Raw genomic sequence first — 22,839 nt, 5'->3', positions numbered from 1 at the left:
ACCGCCTCCCAAAGCACTCAAACAGATAGGGTTTCTGGTGCTATAGAAGCCCCACAGAGATCTTATGCCCAGGTGGTGAGTGGAGGAAAGGGTGATAGAGTGGAACACGTATGGGCTGAGGAAATCAACTTGGTAGAGGCTTTGAAACTCCAACATATGCGTCTGTTGCAGATGGAGCAGCTAGTATATAAGCTTGTTGACGTACAGCGTACGCCAGACCCTCCAGGTGGCGTAGGAGAGGCTACTTTGGCGGTTGATAGGCAGGCCTCTCCACCTGACAGCCCCTCCATTTTGTTGGATTTTATTAATGATCAGACTAAGCCCCCTGACATGGCCCCTATACCGCCCTCAGACCTCGAGGATGCCCCCGTGGAACATGAGAGTAGAAACTTTGTATCGCGGAAAGCTAGGAAATCCTTTCTAAGAGCTCAGAAGCGACTGAAACAGACCAAAGCGAGACTAAAGAAAGTTGACATGGCCACCTCCGACCCCGAAAATGCTTTGGTGACGGAGGTGGGGCCATGTCCCATTAATGGTACCTGCCACGATGACTTGGGAATGGCCTTGTATGATCTAGACGATGAAAGTAGGCGGCATCTGCAGATTGCCGCCGTGAAGATTGGAAGCACTCAGACTGTGCCCCGTCCCCCGGTAAGGGTAGTTACCGACAAGCTCCAACCTAAGATGCACTGCTTCTTCCCCAATACTGCCTCTAAAAAAGTGGCTATAGCGTCGACAGCGGTCAAGCAAGAGGCCGAAATGGCGCCTTTACAAAGTCCCGCTTCTATCCAGGAGACTCCTATTATGGTTAATCCGGATGTCCAGGGGACCCTGGGCCCGGCCCCCCTACAGGAGGGACCCCTCGAACAGCCGAGCAGCCTTGTTAGGGCAACTCTCACTACTTCAGCTTTAGTGTCTCCGGCGTGTGCTCCTTGTGTTGAAGTTGAGTCTCCATCCTTAGTAGCTCCGGGAGGGTTAGATCTGGAAGCACCATCCTTTGCGCAAACGCCAAAGGATATGAAACTAATAATAGGGTGGACGAGTAATCCAGAGATAAATGGGCCCGCTCGTATAAACAGATCCTTCCTAATGAATTCATTTTTTCAAATCCCAGCACTAAGAAATCTCTCATCCAAAGACTTGGATTGGGTCAAATTAGCGACCCATAATAACAACAGAGTACTCAGTAGAGTTCAATCGCAAATTATTACTAAAATGTTATTTGAATTTGCTGAAGACTTTAATTCCATTGGGCTTGTCCCTAGATTGTTTTCTGATATGGAATCCGCATGGGCATTCCTTGAATGGGTTCAGCCCCCCCCTCCTGTATGCTCAAATGCTCTGGCTGGTGACCTGCCTGATTCACAAATTAACAAATTATCTATCCAATTGGCGTCACTTTCGCAAGCCTTAAGTGGATTAGCCTGGTTGGAACCTTTGATAAAAGTGGCAGTTGCCAACATAGAGCCCAAGCCAGGCTCATAACTTCCATACTTGAAGGTGGCCTCTTGGAATTGTTGTGGGTTAGGCAATCTTACAGCATGGCACAAGCAAGTTGAGCCAGACAAGAGACCCGACATTTTGTTTCTTCAAGAAACCATGTCACTAAACGCCTTTAGCCTAGATGGCTATTCATGTTTCTCCATTGCGGCTGCAAGGATTAGCACAGGTCGCCCCTCAGGAGGTATAGCAGCGATTCTCATAAATAACGGACTAAAAGCCATAGCTGCTGTAGTGGATTCATCGGCCTCTTGTGCGTTGGTAAAACTGACGCTCAAAGGCTTTAAAGATCTGAATCTACTCTTATTATCTATATATTGGAATCCTAAAGTTGTTCCTCTGGACGTGTTACTGGAGGATCTGGAACGGATTCTATCCTATGCAGCCAGTGCTTGCCCCGACTATGAAATCATGATTGGAGGCGACTTGAATTGCTATCTATACCTAAAGAGCGTAATATGCTCCTTTTCTTGCTGCTCAGCTTATACTCAACAGGCCAAGGACAGAGGGCAGAAATTATTATTGTTTTTCCAATCATGGGGGATATATCCAATACAATTGGCTCCACAATCCATTCCGTTCTCATGGCATCGAGGTTTAGCCTCCTCACTTATTGACTACTTATTCGCTTCTAAAGCGAGTTCTGGGCTGCTTGAACCCATATTGATATTAGACGTAGGTCTGAGCGATCATCACATGCTGTTTTCTCGTCTGCATATGGGGTGTGAACAATATGCGGCTTCTGCCCCTGCATCTCTAATGGTATGTGACAGACACACTATATCAATAAAATGGCACCCTGCGGTGTGTAGGAAAGTGACATTTTTGGTAAACAGGGACATCTTAGTGAGTTGGGACGCTAAGATTTCTATAGAGAATGTGACCAAAATTAATGAAATAAATGCTAACATGATCCACATGCATCTGGTAGATGTTGCGAAAGATCCCTTGGGGAAGGCTGAATTTGGGGTTGCCCAGGTCAATGCTTCTCAGGTCGCGTGCTTAAAAAAGCAAAGAAATTGCGATCTTCGGCTTCTTAGGAAGCGCGTCTTATGTCTGTTTGGTTACAATCGCCAAAGAAACATGATTGAGGCGCGATATAAGCACCAATTAAGATTGTTGTGTCGGGCAGCCCACATTTTAGCCAACCAACATATGATTGGTCTGTTGTGCAAAAAAAAAGTCCGGGACTTATGGGCCATTTTAAGAAATCCAACAGGAAAGGTCGATCTTCGCGCGGTGGCTGTTATTTTAGGCCCAGAATGGGAGAGGTTCTTTGGTTTGAAATTCTCTGTACCTGATAGGTATATCGATTCAGAAAGTACCCCCGTGCACTTGACCCTTCCGGTGATCTGTCCATGGGAATTAAATGATATTATATGGGCGATTGAGCAATTGAATCCATCTAAAGCAGCCGGACCTGATGGGCTGCCCCCATGCTTGTTTAAGTCCGATCCCCACTTTTGGGCCAGATATTTACTTCCATGTTATCAGTCGATCTATCATACTGGGATCATTCCGACATCATGGCTAACAGCCATCATTATTCCCATACATAAAAAGGGGGTGATAAGCAATCCTGCGAACTTTAGACCTATTGCTCTGATTGACACAGCTGCAAAAATTTTCACACGACTTATTTTGGTGGACTTAGAAACCCATATAAGGACCCTTAATATTTTGTCCAAAGCTCAGGTAGGATTTCGTAGGGCCATGGGTACTCAATTAAATGCCTCAATTTTAGCACATCTTAGGAGATCTGTGCATGGAGAATCAAAGGGCTCCATTTACATGGCAGCCGTGGATCTCACGTGTGCCTTCGACAATGTTCTGCGAGCGCGCCTTTGGCAGAAGATGTTGGCTTATGGCATCCCATCCACCCTGGTGGCCCTAATTGCTGCTTTACATACGGATACCTCTTGTCAGATTCGGATAAATGCCAAAGGGCTTCTTTCTGCCAATATTCCGACGTGGATAGGGGTCAAACAGGGCTGCAATCTAGCTGCGGTTTTATTCAATCTATACCTAGCAGATATTGGGAACCTCTGGAAAGATATTAATGCATTTCCTGTAACATTGGGCTCTATGCGACTGCATTGGTTGGCATTTGCTGATGACATTATCCTATTCGACAGAGTGCCATTCGGACTTCAGAACAAATTAAACATATTCTATGAATATTGTCTGCAGAACAACATGACCGTCAACCCGGTGAAATCACATATTATGATTTTCACGGCAAAAAAGAAATTGCCTAGATTTACCTTTACTATCAATCAGCAGCCTATTTCTAGGAGGGACTTGATTGTTTACCTGGGCTATCACCTGTCGAATAGGAACTCAATTGGTGGATGGCGGACTTTGCTGAACGCGAAGCTCAGCCCGCTTATGGGTCAAATGCGAATAATTTTCGCTAAATACTGCAGTTTTTCTCTTTTGCCCCTTATCCAATTTTACATCATGAAAATAGAGCCTATTTTGCTCTATACGCTTGATATATGTTTGTTGCAGCTGGGGCCCTCGTTAAACCAGATCCAAGGACAACTTTGGAAGAAAATCTTAGGGATACCAGGCTATGTACCAAATTCCATCATACTACATTAGTTGGGGCTCTATCCTCTGGCTGATAAACATCTTTGGAGGAAGGTAAATGCTTTCTATAAAATTCTTTTGCCTCCCCCAAATTCACTTTATGAGGAGTTTCAGTTAATGTTGGATAAAAATTGCCCGGCTTCGGTTTTGGAAGCGAAGGTAGAAATAATGGAGACTCTAACTTCGCTTAATATGACTTTGATGGACTTGATTAATACCCCAATTAAAGTTAAAACTCGCTTCTTTCGCAACTCTTGGGCTCAGAATTCTGATAAGATCGGGGGTTACTCCTCCTTTTCGACCTATGCTATGTTTAGACATGCAATTACTCCAAGGTTGCCTTATATCCTATGTTTTCCTGACAAAAGGGGTAGACAGATTTATATGCGTTTCCGTCTGGATCTTATCCACACTGGAGCTCATATTCGATTTTGGGCTGGGTATAGGGATTTGGCGAGGTGGGATGAATGTCGATTCTGCCAGAATAAGTGTGTAAATGAAACTCTTGAACATCTCTTTATGTACTGTGAATTTTTCGCTAAGCAAAGATTATGCTGTTTGGATTCTGTGTTTTTTTCTTATTCTAAGCTTGAAGCCAACTTAGTATGGTTAAGATGTATGCAGGGCTCTTCGAATGCCATTATTTTGGCAACTGTTAGACTTGTTTTACTGATTGAAGAACAGCTGCTACCAATGAATTGTACTTTTTTTAATAGGATGGGTTTGGCCTATCCCCATGGGCAATAAGGGGTATGGATGCAGAAACTAGCTTTGTACCTCGCTTAATTTCTGTTTTCTCCTCTGTTTTTGTCTGTGTCTATGCTCGTCTTGTTGGATTGCCTGCTATGTCTTTTCTTTTTGCCTCTGGCGATCGTGCGTATGGGAGTGGCTAGGTGGTGGGTATTTTATTATGAAGTATTGTAGGTGTTTTTTTTTTCTTTTTTTTGATGTACCTACTGTGTATTTGTATTTGTATATTTGAATGGATCTGTCTTAAGGTATTCTTTAGAGGAAATGAATTTAGGTGAGGTGACGCAATATTATTGTATTACTTTCATGTATATAATATGTTTTTAAATGTATTTTTATGATGATCAAATTTTGTAAAGGTGTAAAGTAAAATTTACTACCGAAACAATAAAAAAAAAAAAAAAATGTGGCTAATCATTCATTAATATTTTGAAGAGGATATCTGTCCACCCATATATTTGCATTAACTTCCCACAAATCTACACACATCCTAAGGTCCTGATCCTGTTTGCATGCAAGTACCACTGGAGGTAGCCACTCGGAAGACTATCTCTTCTATGACGCCTGCTACCCTGGGTTTCTCCTATTCTGTTTTAAAACTGGCATATTTTTGTCTTTGTATGCTTTATGTATCATCACCCCTTTTTTAATATTATTTGTGAGAGAATCCATGCAGCCTGCCTGGTTTATCAGAAAAAAACAAAGGATACATTTGCTTATGAACCTCAACCACTATTCCTTCCTTGCTGATTACATGATTTCCTTCTTCACTCACACACTTAACTGGTACCTCTCTTCCTAGGCATATTTGAATATCCAAAGCTGCCTGCTCCTCTTAACCTAAAACACTGGCACCCTTGTGTGTCACATACAGTTTCCCTTCTGTGTAACGCCCCTTGAATTCATGTTTTGCCCATTCAGAGCTTTGAGAAACCTGAAGGTGTCTCATCCGCTAATCCCCAGGGATCTGTCATCCAGGTGGCAAGGACACAGCCATTGCTATTGGATCCAGTACCTGGGGGTGGACCAGTGCGGGAGGATCACCTGGATGGGGGGGTCTTCGGGGAGTGGAAGTAGGACACTGAAGGGTGAAACGTGGTATCTCCTCCCTTATGACACCTTTTGCCCATCCTACCAGGTAGGATATCTAGAAATGTAACCCCCCTTTTCCGACATGAACACTTTCTCACAAAGTTGAATTTAGAAAGTTGCCTAATAGCCTAACCGTGGTATAGTTGAATTTAGAAAGTGTGCCTAATATCATCACTGTGCCAAAACTGAACTTAGAAAGTTGCCTGCGCTTCCCAGGAAGTGCCTGTAAGTGCTGTTTGCTGGCGAGCAGATCTGCGTGTGCTACGAGGAAGACATGGAAAGCCTTACCTTGACTATATGCACTAGTAGGCAAGAGGAAGCTTGCCTTGCAACAGCGCCGTAACGCACAGAACATTTTTGGACCTTGTTCAACTGAGCCTGTCGAGACCTGCCATTTGCAGTCAAGCCACGCCCCCTGTCACGTGTGTTGAGGTTCATAAGCACCAAGCACGCGCCCCTGTGTGTGCGCCCGTGTAAGTGCTGTTTGCTGGCGAGGAGAGCTGGAGAGAAGAGCTTTGTGTGCTACGAGGAAGACACAGAAAGCCTTACCTTGACTATATGCACTAGTACGCAAGAGGAAGCTTGCCTCGCAACAGCGCCGTAACGCGCAGAACATATTTGGACCTTGTTCAATGTATGTACTACTTGGGACTCTCCTGAAGTTGTCTAGGTTTATGCTGCGAGCGGCTTGTGCTGCTTGTTTTACCGCACTATATGTTCCCACGCTGATCCCTCTTTTCTTCTCATCTGCCCTTTAGTGAGCCCGTTAAGACCTGCCCCTTGCAGCCAAGCCACGCCCCCTGTCGCCTGTGTTGAGGCTCATAAGCACCAAGCACGCGCCCCTGTGCGCGCGCCCCAGGAAGTGCCTGTAAGTGCTGTTTGCTGGCACTGGCAAGGGCAAGGCTAAATGTAATTTAATTTCTTTGACCCAGTCTCCTTCCTATTGATTGCTCTAACTAGAAGGCCATTACTTCTGGGTCCTCGGAAGATTTCTGTCCGTTCCTTAGTTAAATTGTCTATTGATTATTCATCCTTTTTTTTGTGTGTATTTCTGGGACACGCCTCCTCGTTCACTCTGCCTTGGACTGTCACGTGGATTGGGACTTTGTGCAACTCTTGTGATGGTGATGGCTGGCAGCAGTGACTGAAGGTGGGGTGGTTAGTGAGTGTTCCCTAGTTGTTCTCACTGTGCTGGGTGGGTTCTTCTCTGTAGATTTGGTGTTTGAACTGAGAACAGGGGTTGACACTTAAATGAATTGAGTGGGAAGATAAAAGTCAGCTTTGCTTGCGTCCCCCTAGGAAAGTTGAGTTATTTTTTGTTTCTTTTTTACCGTTTTTCTAAAATAATACTCTGCAATACATGTTACGGTGGCGAATGGCAGGACCCCGAGTTTAGTTTCTTGTCTAGATACCGAGCTAACTGTATCGGTCACTAGCTATTTTCTATGGGTGGAATAGGAGCACTACACGTGCCACCCGAGCAGAACCTACTGGGCGGTATGGGTGGGAGACTCTTATTGAACGCTCCTTCGGGTTATTGTTGGTTGATTTTTGCACCAGTCTCTGTATACCCACATTGCTCCCGATTTTTTACGGTCCTCATATGGAAGTGTATAAATACTACTGATTGCTTCTGAAGGTGGGGGGCCAGGACTGAACGCTAGCTTTTTTGAGAATGCGGTAGATGGGGTGACTTTAGTGCACTCCCTTTCGCACCTTCTCTTTAAGTAAAGTGGAAGGGAGGTTTCCGGTATATAACTTTTCTTTTCTTTGGGGGTATTCTAGCACCGGTGAGCGATGGCTGATCCTCCGAGGAGTGGCAAAATGAGGCCCTCCATTGTGATAAGAAAAGATCTGGAAAAAAAATGAAAGCGGAGAGCTCAGCATAGAAAGCTATCTAGACAGTTCGGGGGGCAGCTCTATGGATCATGAGGATAGGCAACAGGATCTGGACTTGATCCCGCCTCACAAGGTTGAGGCAATAATGAATACTGATTGTAATACTCTGGAGGGAGGGAGGGAATGAGGGAGAGAGGGTTGAAAACCCTGTGCCCCAGGCGGAAGGTCACCTTTTGGCCACTATGGATGGGTTGGCCTGTCCGGCCCCATGTGGGACTCCCAATATTTTCGCTCTTGATCCAGTTCTGGATCCGGACCTATCGGTTCAACGCAGTTTTCTCAGTGTCCGAGATTATCCTGACAGCCAGTTATCTCATAAAGGAATTCCTCTTATTAATCCTTCTCTAGATACCTCAATGATGGCCCCGGTTGTAACGGCATAACTTGACAAGTGAGTTTGCCTTTTTTTTAATTTATTTTTTATTGATATAGTTGAAATATACAACTTTTCAATATAAATGAATTAAAATACAGAATTTAAAAAAAGGGAAAAAAAAGGGGAAAAAAAGAATTAATAAGCAAAACAAAACAAAAATATATATGACAAAATTATATATGCATATCTTTTTAACGAGGGGTCAAACATTCTGGAAACACTATTTTTTGTTTAATTCTATGGTAATCATATTGTTATTCTACTTGGATTTGTTCAAGCTTCAGTTCCTTTAGGAAAGCCATTGCCCCAATTGACACAGCTGTTGATATCCCAGAGTATATAGTTCTCCATAGTACGTCAGATGTAATGACCCCAAATGGTTCAGTTAGGTGTTTAAAATATTTGAGTCGAGAATGTAGAAGGAATTCACATTCGGTAAGTAGATGTCTCAATGTTTCAGTGGTGTCTTGGTGTTGACAAAATCTACAGAACGCTGGCTCTTTATTGATGAGATTGCGACGGGCCAACACCCGTCTCGTTGGCCATAAATTGAGTCTTAGCTGCAATAGCTCTTTCCGATATTTGATAGATGGAGATTTAATTAGATAGCGTTCTGGATACGAGTGCTTCTTGTGTGTGAAGGTTGTCGGATCATGATCACGATACTTAGTGCATTTGTCTCTGGAGTTATTCCAATCCATTCCAAATAGTCTTGTTTTGATGTGATCTGGGTTTTGAAGTAAACTAGATAGAGAAACATCAATCAAAGCCAACGTATCAATGACTTAGTTTCGCCATTTTTTTTATGAAGCTGTCTTTAGAGCCAAAGATATAATTAGACAGTATTCCCAAGACCATTGTATCTTTCCATGCCAATAAGCATTTCCGGAATAACGCTATTATTAGCCATATATATCTGGAGTGTAAAGAAATGAGGCCCAATTCATGTCTAATGATGGCTAGTGGCGTTGATGATGGCAGCTGGAGAACACTGCGCCAATACTTTGATTCTAAGGAGTTCCAAAATTTGTCAGTCATGACCGGTCGTGATTCTGATGAATATAACAAAATTGGTGAGACTTTTTGATTGTAGAATGATAAGACCGGGGCCATTGTAAACTTTCCGTATTTTCTTAGAATTATTTTGGATTGCTGAATAAAAGTGATCACCTTATCTTGTTGTTGTTGTTTGTATGTCATCGCTCGATCTTTTGAGAATATTTGGGCACCCAAATAGGTGTAGTGATCCTACTAACCACCCTTATCTGGTCCATACTTCTCCCCAGTACTTGGATCTCTCACTAATTGTGCCACCCCAGATGATGATAACCCCTTACCAGTTACTTTGCAAGGACCCACTTGCCCAATCTCTCACTTTGCTTCATTATACTGCTCCAATTTAGATGCTCGTGCGCTTACTTGCCTTCACTGGTTTCGCAGTTGCTTTAATTACCTCACTGTGTTAGCTTCACTCTCTTTTCTGTCCCTTGCATTCTCAGCTTTTTCCTTTGTCTTGCCCTATTCAATTCCTCTTCTTGTGGCTGGTGCGCAAACTGCATGGGGGATTACAGTTCTGTGTGAGGCACATTGATTATTCGTTACACATTTTTTGATGTACAATCACATATAACAATGTTCATGATTATTCATTCTATTTTGTCTTTTCTGCTATGTTCCTTCACTGTTCCGCAATTGCTGTTCTTGCCTCCCTACCTGAGATGGTATGCTTCATATTGTATTTCTTTTCCAACACCTTATTCATTTTCTCATTTATTGACATCTTGCTAATATACTTCCATGGCTAATGTCATAACTCAACTTGCTATGTTGGATAAATGTCGGTTTTTCTTTTTCATTTTTTACACATTTGTTATTTGGTTTTGTCAACTCTTATTTGAGATTCATGTCAATGTATATTTCTATTTATTTCCATATCTTACTTCCTTGTCATTTGGAAACTGACTTTGGTCTAATTACCCAGCCTTGAAGACGACCTGAGTGTCGAAACACGTGTCGGCTGTGTTCTACTTCATTAAAATACTATCCTTTGATTGAAGTTGTTGATTTTCAATGGTGTAAACACACAATTCCAACCCTCATTTCACTCCAATATTGTACTAGCACCAACCTGTGTGGATAGGCTGGCGGGAGTTGGACTGCTGCGTACACTTTTCCATGTATATTATTTCATCTAAATTCAATAAGTGATTAATAGCGCACAGGTATCCAGTTGCAAATCCACAATCCCTGTTCATTGCTATATACTGTGTGTTGGATTTACATTGAACATGTTTTTACAACCCTTCTCCTAGAGGCCCAGAAGGAAAAGAAGTATAAAAACACAGACAACAAATGAAATCAAAGATGCTGCTTGCCAAACAGATTTCCCCATGGAGCAACTATTATTTAAGGCGCAGCGTGGTCCAGTCAATAAGCAGACTAGAGATGCTTATGCCCAATGGCCAGAAAATGAATGCAATGTGACCGGCGAAGCAAGCAAAGTGTTCTTGGACCATTGCTGCAATGTGAGAACTCGACAAGATGAAGATGAAACTGAATGTAAGGAAGATGCTTTTGAATTACTCACTGACCACTTCACACAATCTACACCCGCAAAAAAAGGGCCACCCAAAAAACAATCGACATTGATGGTTTCTCTAATTCGTGCGCAAATAACGCAAGCGGAACTAACAGAGACTGAAACTTCTACGCAATTGACCGAGGAACTTCCCAAAGATCTTGACTTCAGTGTGTCCATTTTGGCCAAATTGTCCACATCAGTTGATTCGCAAACCACATTCATGCAGGATAAAGAAGCACAAATACAGTATATTCGACAGCTGCCTGGTAGAGATTATACTGATGATGAAATGTGTCCATCCGGTGAGGGGGAAAATATGCGGGGAGCCATTGGTGAATGTGACTTGTGTATCACAAGGCACTAGCCTGAAACTCCAAGCCACCTGTGCCCAGCTCCATGGTACATTTGCATGGTCCGCTCAACCGATGCTGGGCAAAGTGCCAGCTAGAAATCTACTGTGTGCAGCAGCTTTACTTTTCAGTGGTTCTACTTTTTGTAAGTTGTCCAGTTTCTGTCAATTTGTTGGACTTCAGTTCCTTTCTAAAATGCAGAACTACACATTTCAAAGAGAATTTTTATTCCCAAGCTATTAGTCAAGCCTGGAAATTGAACAAATGTCTACTGAAAGGACATTCTCTGGCAAATGTTTCAGGCTAGCTGGCGACTGACAGTGTGACAGCCCCGGATTTTCAGCAAAGTACTGCACATAGCACTTTCAGGACATGGAAACTAAAATAGTTTGGTGGTCGTGCAGGTGTCCCAATGTAAATCCTCAGTGGCCATGGAGAAACATAGTTTTATACAATCCCTGGAAGATCTCCAATCGAGGGGAATGCAAATAGACCTCATAGCCACCGACAGACCTGTTTCAATAGCCAAGGCCATGCGGGAGCAGTTTCCAAACATTCGCCATCAATATTTTACAGTGGTCCCAGTCTTTCAGCAACCCTCTTTGGTGGAGCTACAAAACTTGTGATGGGTCTGTGGAAATTCTACTTGAAATATGGCGCTCATTGATGCACCACTGTTCCAACGTTCATGCATGGACAGAAAACCTACATTTTCACCAATGTGCACATGCACTTTTATCGGAGGAACAGGAACACAAGAAAAAGTGGTTGGTTCCATGCTCACTGCTATACAAAGCTCTTGAGAAGATCATGTTTGAAAAAAACTCTTTCAAGAGACCTGAAGGGACTCACAGAATTCTGTCACACAGGAGATTTGGAGGTGTTCCACAATATGTGCCTAAAGTACAGGCCCAAGAGATTGCATTTCGGCATAGACGGGATGCAGTATCGAACATTACTAGTGGTATTATCGCATAAACAAAATATAGGGAGACAACAATCGAGAACTGCAGGAAACTTTGGGATGCTTTGTTACACAATGGCCTTTGCAAAAAGAAGCAGAAAATGGGTGGACAAGCCAATATACCAGGAAATGGAATGGGATTTTGTGAAAGATCTCACTTTGACTGTGTTGGACATGCATACTAATGGAATCACTCATGATTTTGTTCATAGGACACATACATTGCCACAAAACATTCCAAACGTGCCCTCGCCACCGAAAGCAGACCTCGTGGAACAGTTCACTTTGCGGTTCAAATGATTAGCAGCTATTTATATGTTCAACAGTGTTTATACATTGTAAATGACCAATGGAAATCTATTTAACTTGAATTTCAAAACTATTAAAAGTATAAATTGTCCAAATAAAGCGTCAAAATTGTCTTTTCAAATGCATCCTCTTTGTCAATTTTTTGCAATAAGTGCCTGTTAGAGGATGCTATACAATGTAACTCTGTGCTTTCACACTTCCTGCTTTCGGCAAGCTCTTGTGGGTCCTTCACTGATCGGGGGAGGGTCAGATGAATATCAGCATGAAAGCAATTGCAGGGTCTGCAGTTGCCTCAGCAAGCACATGTCCAAATAGCTGAATAAATACACGTCCCACTAAGGAATGAGACCTAGGATAGATAACACACTTGGCATGCAATAACTACTGACTGTAAGCAAAACAAAGCATGAAAGGGGGCTGTTGGTGTGAAATAGGTGCATTCTGACCTATATTTTTATGGGGGCATGTGTTAGGGGTCGTTGCTATCGGATGCCTTATCAGAAGGGCTGATCTTTGATTTGCGGCCTTTGGAGTCTTACAATTTCAAACACAGTGGGGATAGGTGTTAGTGTTACCAAAATATATGACCACTCCTGATTAGGTATATGGGAGGTGAATTTGAGGTGGTGCGGAGCTAGTGTCTGGGGACAGGAAGGGGTTGGAGATGGCATGAGTCAGTCAGCAGAGATGGATGGGGCACTAAAGTTGGAGCAGGGCTTGATCTCACATTCTCGCACGAGCACATTTTGTCAGGGCTCGAGACTCGCTACTTGCAAAAATGAATAGCTGCATTGCCGTGAGAAAAGGAGACGGGCTGAGCTGACAGGTGGTGGGGGCTGGCTGTGCGTGGCGCTGGGAGAGTGAACAGTTCGCCAGAGGGGCAGAGGGACTCTAAAAATAAGGCATTTGGAGGTAAACAAAATGAGGTTCAAAGCATACACATTAGCACAGTGTTAATTCACTTTTATGAAACATGGGTGATGCAAATGTCTCCCACCTTAGCTTAGAAGTCATTTGGCCGGTACGAGAATGGTTTAGGGGGGCGAGGTACATCGTCTCTCCTCCGACATCTGTTAGTGCACGCGAAGTTCAGTGGAGATGGAAGGGCACTTGTATCTATGACTTGTGAGTTCTCACGTTATCCGCAGAGCACCTTCCTCCTCGAAAACAGGGCGCACGCAGATGTGACAATGGGGAGGACACTAAGTGGGACTGTTTTCACAAAATAAGTAAATCACTATAAATTTTGCGTGGCATTGGTGGATGCCAGCAAACAATTTGTTTGCTTTTTGAAAATATTTCAAATGCCACGTTGGTCTGCAGGGCTAATCGATCCCATGGGAGTGAGGGTCACTGCGTTTGATTTTTGCTTGTTAGCTGTGCACACCCACGCATCCTACACAGTGGGCCTCATTAAGACCCTGGCGGTGACGGTATGAACGGTGCCGGTAAGGCACCGGCACCGTTCATACCGTCCCGCCGCATTACAAGTTCTGCTCGCGGGTTCCTGACAGACTGCCAGGTCTTACCTGGCGGGCTGTCACCAGTACAGTAACCAGGTCTTACCCGGCGGGCTGTGCGGCATCCACGAGCAGAACTCGTAATGCCACTGGCCATCGTAATGCCGCCGGCGCATCCATGCACCCCAATACCGCCACCGCGAAGGGGCAATTACCGGCCCATTCATCTCGAAATGGGCCGGTTATTGCCCAATCGCGGGAGGCGGTGCCGTTAGCAAGCATGGCGGTAGCTGTGCCTGCTATACAGGCACAGCTACCGCCATGCTCGTAATGAGGCCCAGTATGTCTTTGATTTGTGGCTTTCATTCACCAAAGGCAAACTTAGCATAGGCACTTCTACGAAGGTTCAATTGCTTTTCGCCCTTGGAAGAAAGGGAGGATTCCGAATGGAATGAATGAAGGAAGGTGTGTACCGTCAAATATGATAAGGTTCACCATTCCAAAACTGGACAAAGGAACATGTAATCTCATTTTATGAAAATTTGTTCATCTGAACGGACACTCTGCATTAAGCAGAGAGAATGTAAAATCCGAATATTATGTAAGTTTTACTGTAGACAAGTTTATAAACGATCGAGTCAAGTGTCATTTTATGATGGGTATTGCTGGGTAACATTGTAATGGGTTGTTGTTTTTGGCATATTGTAACGACACGCAAAAACAACCTGTGTGTACTTGTCTTTGTCCCGGCCACATGGGCAGTCCAGCTCCAAAATGCATGGAGTCCACGTCTGGGTTCCCACAGGTTCCACCAACGCCAAATTCTATGATAATATTACGTTAAAATGGCGTCTATGTGTTCTTCAAATTCTTCCGTCAGCTTCCGCATCGGCATCCCATTGCGAGCTAAACATACTCCATAGCACTAACCTCTTAAGCACATCGTAGTCTCCAAAATTCCTCGATGTTTTCTCTGTGTTTCCATTGTTTCACGTTAATTTTCAAACGGTGCAGATTTAATGGGTAAATTGATAAATTAGAATAAAGAACGGCTACTGAGACACTTTTCTGTTATGTTTTCTACACACCTACATCCTCCCATTCTGCAAATGTCATCAGTTCCAGATACCAACTGATGGCTTCTTCAGCAGGCAGTTGCAGATACACCGAAATGCTGTTTTGGGATGATCGTCCCGGGCCGATATGCCCTTTCGTGGTACCAATGACAAGAAGCAACCTGACATTGTTTACGGTGGCCTAGCAACAAGCTGATGCCGAAGCCTTGCGAATCACAGTGCGTCCAATGCGCTTCTTATACCCAAAGGAACACTGTGTGACTCACGATAAACATTTGTGGATCGAGAACAAAGTAAGAAATTACAAATTTGGTTGAATATGGAAATCGGTGGAAAAAGCACATTATAAATTGCAGAGTATTGTGGTTTCCTTTAAGAATAGTGTTTTGTATTCAGAATTCGGACGCGCTGTGCTGTGAGAGGATGTGTGTTGATATTCCGGGTTCTGCGTCAACTGACGTCAAGACATAGGTGATGACTGGGTGCGTTTGGCTACGCTGCACAGTAACGTCATGAAGATAGGTGGAGAATATCGCTAGGAATGGTGATGTCAGTTTTAGGGGCGGGAAATATGATTTAGTGCCACAGGGGCACTTAAACTTAGGGCGATGGATAAACGGATAAGATTAGCACAGGATGGCCACGCCCGGCTACCTGATTTTGCATGTGTAAAAGTGAGGAAAACTAAGGTACGGTGCATAGGAAATGTTTTTACAATCGTCAACACATGCTTAAAACCACATGCCCGAATGCTGTGGACAATATTTTTGAGCACACTATTCCTTTAAGTCCGGATCCGGATCAAATTACCAGCAGCAATCAACCTATGCAGTTTCCAGGAAATAGGGCACCCCTGTCAACTTCAGGCATGAACTTTTCTAATGCAAATATAGCTGAGCATGGGACCTGTCCAGCGAAAACAAATGCTTCGACAAGAAAGAATAAACCTTATTTATTAACAATGATGTTGATGATAACTATAGTTCTAGCACCATTCACAAAACTCTATTAAAATCTAAATGATATGCTAAAGGACCACACAACACTAATGGCAAGGATGCACTCGAAACATGTTTTCTTCACTATGGCAAACAAGCATCGTACTCAACCGAATAACCATTTAAACTCTCAAAAAAACATTGTGGTCTAGCCTAAAGACGTCAGTCAGCCAATGATGTATACTCAAGCCACGCAGGCTCTAACCACCCTGCTGTCAGGATTCACTACCATTCCCACCACTTGGGGCATGATTTGGGGTTTATTTCCTACTGGACTTTCCTCCCGAACATAATACTACAGTGATGTGGTGAATTGTGAGCCCTAAATCCTTATTGTCCAAGATACTTCCCTTCCTGATCCATTCCAGGTTTTTGGCAGCCAGCATGCTGCTTTAATCAAATGACTATGCTTCCCAGAATGCCTTCCCCACTGCTTCATCTCCACCCTTGCAGCACAAGATTGGGTGGAGGATAGGCAACACCTGTGGCTGAAGGTACAGCAAGCAGCACACCTGAGGCATGTGTTCGTTAAGCAGCTTTGAAAGCATCAGTTTGCTTCAGTCCAGCGCTGGTCATTGATGCAGTGTTCCTATCTGTGACTGGTCCCTTGTTCCTGGTTCTTAGCTTAGTGTCTAGTTGCTAGTTTCTTCTTTCTACTTTCTTGTTCCTTTTCCCTGGATTTCAAATTTAATGTGCTCATTAGTGATTTCTGCTTCCTGGATTCCCTTTATGTCTTCCTGTTTTGCAGGCAGCACTTCCCAGTGCTTTCCTTTTTCTGTGCAGCCCAGTTTGTCTGTGCTCTACATTTCTTTGACTTTGCCCAACTCTGCTGTCAAACCTTGATCCTTTTGTCTCTCCTCGTATATACGTTTAGCTTTTTGCCTTTTCCCTGGATGGGGGAAGGTTTTGCCTTTCTAATTTCGTTTTCCCTGCTCATGTTCCTTTACTTTCTCTTGGAATCTATTTCATGATCAGCAGGGTTCATGTGTTTCGCTGACATTTCAGGTGGTATTTCTCGTCCTCGTGAGTATTGTCTTTAAGTTACCTTATACAATACCATCAATGGTGTTAGCTCACAGATCAAGAAGTGGAATATATCTCACTGTCGTTGCTTGCCCTGTATGTGGATTTAGCGCTCACAGTACCTCTAACAGCAATTGTCAGTACCTGTAACAGCTTGCCGACTTTCTTTGTAATCATAAGGAGCTTCTAAGTGCTTAACCCACATCCCTTTTCATATATTTGTATTGTTATCTCACTCTACTTGCACATCCTGGGTTTTAGTGTACATGTGTCTTGGTTCCTGTGTGCATGTGGTTTGACTCAAAGCTATTCACTGTGTGATCTTGTGCGCGGTTCCCTTGCCATATTCACTGCCTTTGTTCACTCTTGACACCCGCAGCAAGTGAGCTAACAGGTGAAGTAGTAAGCCCTGTTTGCAAGGATACAGAAGTTCTGGTGAAGGGGGCTCCCCTTGATCCATCTAAAAAGAAGCAAGGATCATGTGTACTCTTAGAACACGAAGCAGACGAAATTCAGTCCACGGCCGCATGTCTTGTAGAACTTGCAAATCCTGCTTTTTCTATATTTGCTCAGAAACAAGTCACACCTAGTTGTGGGAGTGATCGGATGGGGAAGCCGTCACCTACTGTCAGCAAAACAATAAGGCCCAAGGCTTTAACCACCCAACCTCAGAACAACAGAAAGAGTCCTCCAAAACAAGGCCCAAGGAAGTTTGTATTGTGGGACCACAACCCCCCTCGCGTACCTCCTGTGGTGCTGGTGCCAGCTGGCAAGGAGGAGACATCCGCCCATTTTGCTAAAGACTGGGAGACAAGCCCTACTTTACAAATCCTTATGGATTTATCGAGATACTCAATGGAAGAGCTAGACAGCAACTTTTTGTGGAAGGGACTCTGGGGTTGCCAGCTCCCCTGGAAAGGGACGGTCATTCACTCTGCTCACCGTCTAGGAACAGTAAATCACCACCCTTCTACATCTTATTAGAGAAAAGGAGAAAAGCTGTGATCCACCGTATTCTAAAACCTGAAAATCTCTGCCTAAACCTAATATCAGCAAAAGATAGGACTGTTTTTGGCAATGGAACAAACACCCACGATCTCAAGCGTTGGCCAGGCTTGACATCTCAACCTAAACCTAGCAAGTTTGGAGAAACACATGCGGACCCAATCAAGTTCCCTAACAATGATCCACCTTCATCTCGGTCCAGAACAAGAACAACCAAAATCCCCCCAGAACAAAGTGCGGCAAAGTGCAAGAATGCCAAGTCATATAAGCATTGGTCACTTGTCATGAGAACACAAAACCCAAAAGAACACTCTCTGAAACTTGAGAAAATTCTTGACAAGGACGACAATTTAATCCTCAACAGAATAATGGTGATGGAATTACACCAATGTATTCCAAATCTAAGAAAACTGTCATCTAAAGATTGGAGGATCATCGAGTTCGGAGACGAACAGCGCACGGACTCAATCTACCTACATATCACTTCTCCGGTGGTTAAGGGCATGCTGACGGATGTGGCAGAATGCCTCTTGATGCTGGGTTCCGATCTGAGTCAAGTGAAGGACTTAGAGACAGAGACTTCACCAACATTACAGAGTGCCCCATTGAAGACAGAGCAGAGTAAAGTAGGCACGGAACACAGTCATTCAACTCAAGGAGTACTTAATGAAAAATCTGCCGTAAAATACCTGGATCCACTACAGACGAGCAGAGTCCCAGAAGGTTTATGTACAAAGCTGAGAGTCACCATCCAATCGGACCAGAGTCTACGTCAAGTCAACAACACCAGACTGCCGTGCCAAGTTCCAACGTGAGAGGAAAAACAATGGATTGGTCATGGTTACCGAGAGTTCTCATGCTCCACGAACAACTTTAGCCACCCATGCCGCTTCAAGTCCCCCTTCAAGAGAACCTACAGAAATCCAGGAATACTCTGCAGATAACATGACTAAAGATGGTATCGTGGAACACAAGAGGGTTCTCACATCTTACCAGAACCAGTGACATCAACCTGGGTGATTACGATCTACTGTGCATTCAAGAAACTTGGTTATATGAGACACCTACCCTCAACAGTTTCGACATATCACTGAGTCCCGCAACCAAAGGGAAAAAAGGATGACCAACTTCTGGTTTACTAACTGCTGATATATCGGGCAGTCCACTGAATCTCATTGAGACTGTCTCAGCTAGTGACGTGTCCCAGGAACTCCTCATAGGCTGGCAGGTCCCGGATAAACCATTGGGTTTAGGTAATCCAACAAAGCTGGTAATAATCAGTTTATACTGGAACCCTTAAACTATTTCTAACGAGGCGTGTATCGACAAGGCTTCAGACCGGATCAATGATGCTTATATAAACCAGCAGAAGCAATATGTGGTCATATGCGGCGACTTAAACACTCCCTGCTTAAAAGGTGTCCCTCAGCACCGAGACACGGCCTATGGGAACGCTCGATCTATCAGAGGTGCCATGTGGGGATCTCTTATGACATGTAACATCAAGGGGGATACACCACCTCAGGCACCATGGGAGAGTGAAGACCATTCTTCAGTCCTTGATTATATCTTTGTCTCAAGAAATGTCCTCCCCTTTGTCATGACATTTAAAGTGGTTAATACGATTAATAGCGACCACTATATGCTATTCCTAGAATGGGCAGCCTGTACATCTAGCGGCCGGCAAAGGATGCCAGTGGCAGTAGCAGTTTGCAACAGAGGTTCTAGACTAAAACTGTCAAACAACAGCATCAGAAAAAAAACTCACTTTAGACTTTGGCCAGGCAGGACCAACAGTGGGATATATTCCACTTCTTGAACAATATTGCAAAGTCCAGAAAGATTGTCCAGCGGCCCTCCAACTGTCCACACACATTCAACGCAGAACTTTTGAAAAGAAGAAGAACCTTGAGGAAGCTCATAAGAGTGGCAAAAAAAAACTCCTTAAGGACTTGAAAATGTTTGAACTGAAAAAAGAACTGAACTGAAAAAAGGAATTATAAACCCTGGCTTCGCTCTCACAGACTACAAATGCATCAGAAAGACGCCGAGGCAATGCTCAGGGCACTATGCGGGAAGAGAACGAGGGACTTTAAATCAGCAGGATGTACGCCTCGTGATGAACAGGCGAATCCCATAAGAGAGTTCCGATAGATTGAACACTTTGTGAAATTATACGCACGGAAAGAGAACAACGTAACATCTCGATTCCCCCTCAGTGGGTCGGGTCCCTGGGTTTTCTCGTGTGATATCAACGACATCCAAGAGTGTATTAAAAACTAAACACCTCACAAGCTCTAGGACCAGATGGTATTAGAAACACAATGCTTAAAGAACACCCAGAAGATTGGGCCAGATTTATTCACAATCTATTTGTCCAGGTCACCACAGCCCATCAAATACAAAGTTCCTGGAAGAAGGTGAATGTGGTGCCTATGTTCAAAAAAAGGTGATCGGGAAAGTCCGAAGAACTACAGACCTATCTCCCTCCTGGACCTAATAGGGAAACTTTATGGCTCTATAATCCTGGATCAGTTCCATAACTGGTGTGCAAGCTCAGGCTGCAATTACCCCTTCCAAACGGGCTTTGTCAAGGGAATTGGGACAACAGTCAACATCTTACTACTTAATATGCTGAAGGGCAGTGTGCGAGAAGGGAAACCAGAGATCTTCATGGCCTTTGTAGACTTGGTCCAGGCCTTTGACCAAGCAAACGTTCCAAACTGTGGGAGAAGCTCGAAGCCCAGAATTGTCCCGAAACACTGATGGGCCCAATAACAGCAATGTACTCTGGCACAACAATGAGAGTTCGTTTGGACCAGTCAGGCCTTTTGTCTAACGAATTTCCAACATGTAAGGGAGTTAAACAGAGCTGCCATATGGCTCCGGCTTTGTTTAACTTCTTTTTGGCCGATATGAAACAACCAGACCATTCACTCAGAGCATTTCCACCATTGGTGGGGGTGAAGCTATTACGTCTACTTTACACTGACGATCTGGTCTTAATAGATCAAACTCCAGTCAGTCTTCAGCGTCAACTGGACTCTCTCCAGCCTTACATCGAGATCAACAGTTTAGAAATAAATACGGAGAAAACAAAGATCTTGAGCTGTGGAAACTCAAGCAAGGGGAAAAACCGACATGCATGGTTCCTGGAAAGGGAGCGAATTGAACAAGTGCGTTCATTTAAGTACCTTGGAGTGTGGTTTAGCGATGCAGAAGTCCCAATGGTTACTCACTTAAGAGATAAAAGCAAAGCTCTTGAAAGCCAAGCACGGCCACTGAACAAACAATGTGGTCGCTTTTTGATTATCCCGGTAGTAAGGTACTACAATTCGAAAATGATCCCCCTCCTTGACTTACAGAGCTGAGACAATGTTTAACATCCCGCAGATGGTATGGCCACAGTTGGAGGGCTTGTGCTGGAAAACATTTCTGTGTCTTCCATCATCCACACCGATCCAGATCATTCGCCGTGAGTTGGGCCTATAATCTTTAAAAGCTACTCTGGAATGGAACAGCTTAGCTCTCTAAAGGAAATTTCTAGCGTCCCCTCGCCCCTCGATTCTGGATTTACTTTACAAGGAAATAATGTCATCTAATAGTCTAATTTTGAATAACTGGACAAAGAAACACATTGATAAACTGAAAGACAATGGGGGTTCTCTTGAAGGTGCTGCTTTCAAATCCGGCATGGATAAAGAAAGAACTGAAAGAGTATGACTTGATCTCAACCCTGGAATCAGCGGCTAGCTACCAGTCTGTAGCACACTTGCCAACGGAGGCATGGAAATTCGATGTTCTACCTATTTCCTTAACCAGTTTCCTAGTAGAAAGTTTCGGGATCTATTCTTGAGAGCACAATTAAACCTACTCCCAACTAACGAGATCCGGACAATCTGTGGTTTAACCTAAAAGAACAAATGTCGCTTTTGTAAAGAGGACTCTGTTGTGGAAACTGTGAAGCACCTCCTCCTTTTCTGTCCAGCCCTCAAAGACGAGCGAACTAAACAACTCGGAAACTTGATGTCCAAGTATTTAACACTAGACCCAGAAGTATAGTGGAGTATCCTGATAAATGGAAGCAAGACCAGATACGTGATTGCAGTGGTCAAACTTTTAGCTAACCTGTTTTAAGGATAATTTAGAAAGATTTGATCAAAAAATCTAGGATGAACCGGCTTGGATACACTGTTGTATACTTTTTTAAAAAAATGTATAGCTAAAATATTGTAATCAATTAAATGCAAATAAAAAAAAGATAATAAGCTCGGTGAACTAAACAAAGGGACTTAAACGTTATCCTTTTGTCCACAGGGAGCCAGTGAAGAGAGCGACGAACAGGACTGATGTGGGAGCCATAGGGAGTGGACATAGCCACTTGAGCGGCAAGGTTCTGTAACAGCTGCAGCCGACATATAAGGCCAAGAGGTGGAGCCAAAAACAAGGCATTACAGTAATACAGGAGACCAGTCACCAACGAGGCGACTACCGTGGGATGAAGGCGAACAGATAAAAAAGGCAAGACCTTGCGGAGCACTTTAAGCAAAAAGTGGCAGGTTTTGCATACTGCACTGATCTGAGGATCCATCGACAAAGCGAAGGAGAAATGGACTGCTAGACTTTTTACCACTGTCACCAGAGTAGGAAAAGCACCCAGGGCTGATGGCCAGAAAGGTGAAGCCCAAGAAACCGAGTGAGCAGGGTATCCTACCACTAGAACCTCTGTCTTATCCCCATTGAGCTTGAGCCAATTGTTGCGCATCCAGCCCCTCACGGCCACCAGGCACTCACAGAAGCAAGACAACACCTCAGCACGGTCAAGATCTAAACAGATCAGAATCTGAGTTTAGTCAGCGTATAA

Source organism: Ambystoma mexicanum, chromosome 9 (assembly GCF_040938575.1).
Source record: "Ambystoma mexicanum isolate Mex_15411 chromosome 9, UKY_AmexF1_1, whole genome shotgun sequence".
Taxonomy (NCBI): Eukaryota; Metazoa; Chordata; class Amphibia; order Caudata; family Ambystomatidae; genus Ambystoma; species Ambystoma mexicanum.
The sequence above is the reverse complement of the archived record's forward strand: the minus strand, read 5'-3'. Positions refer to the sequence as shown.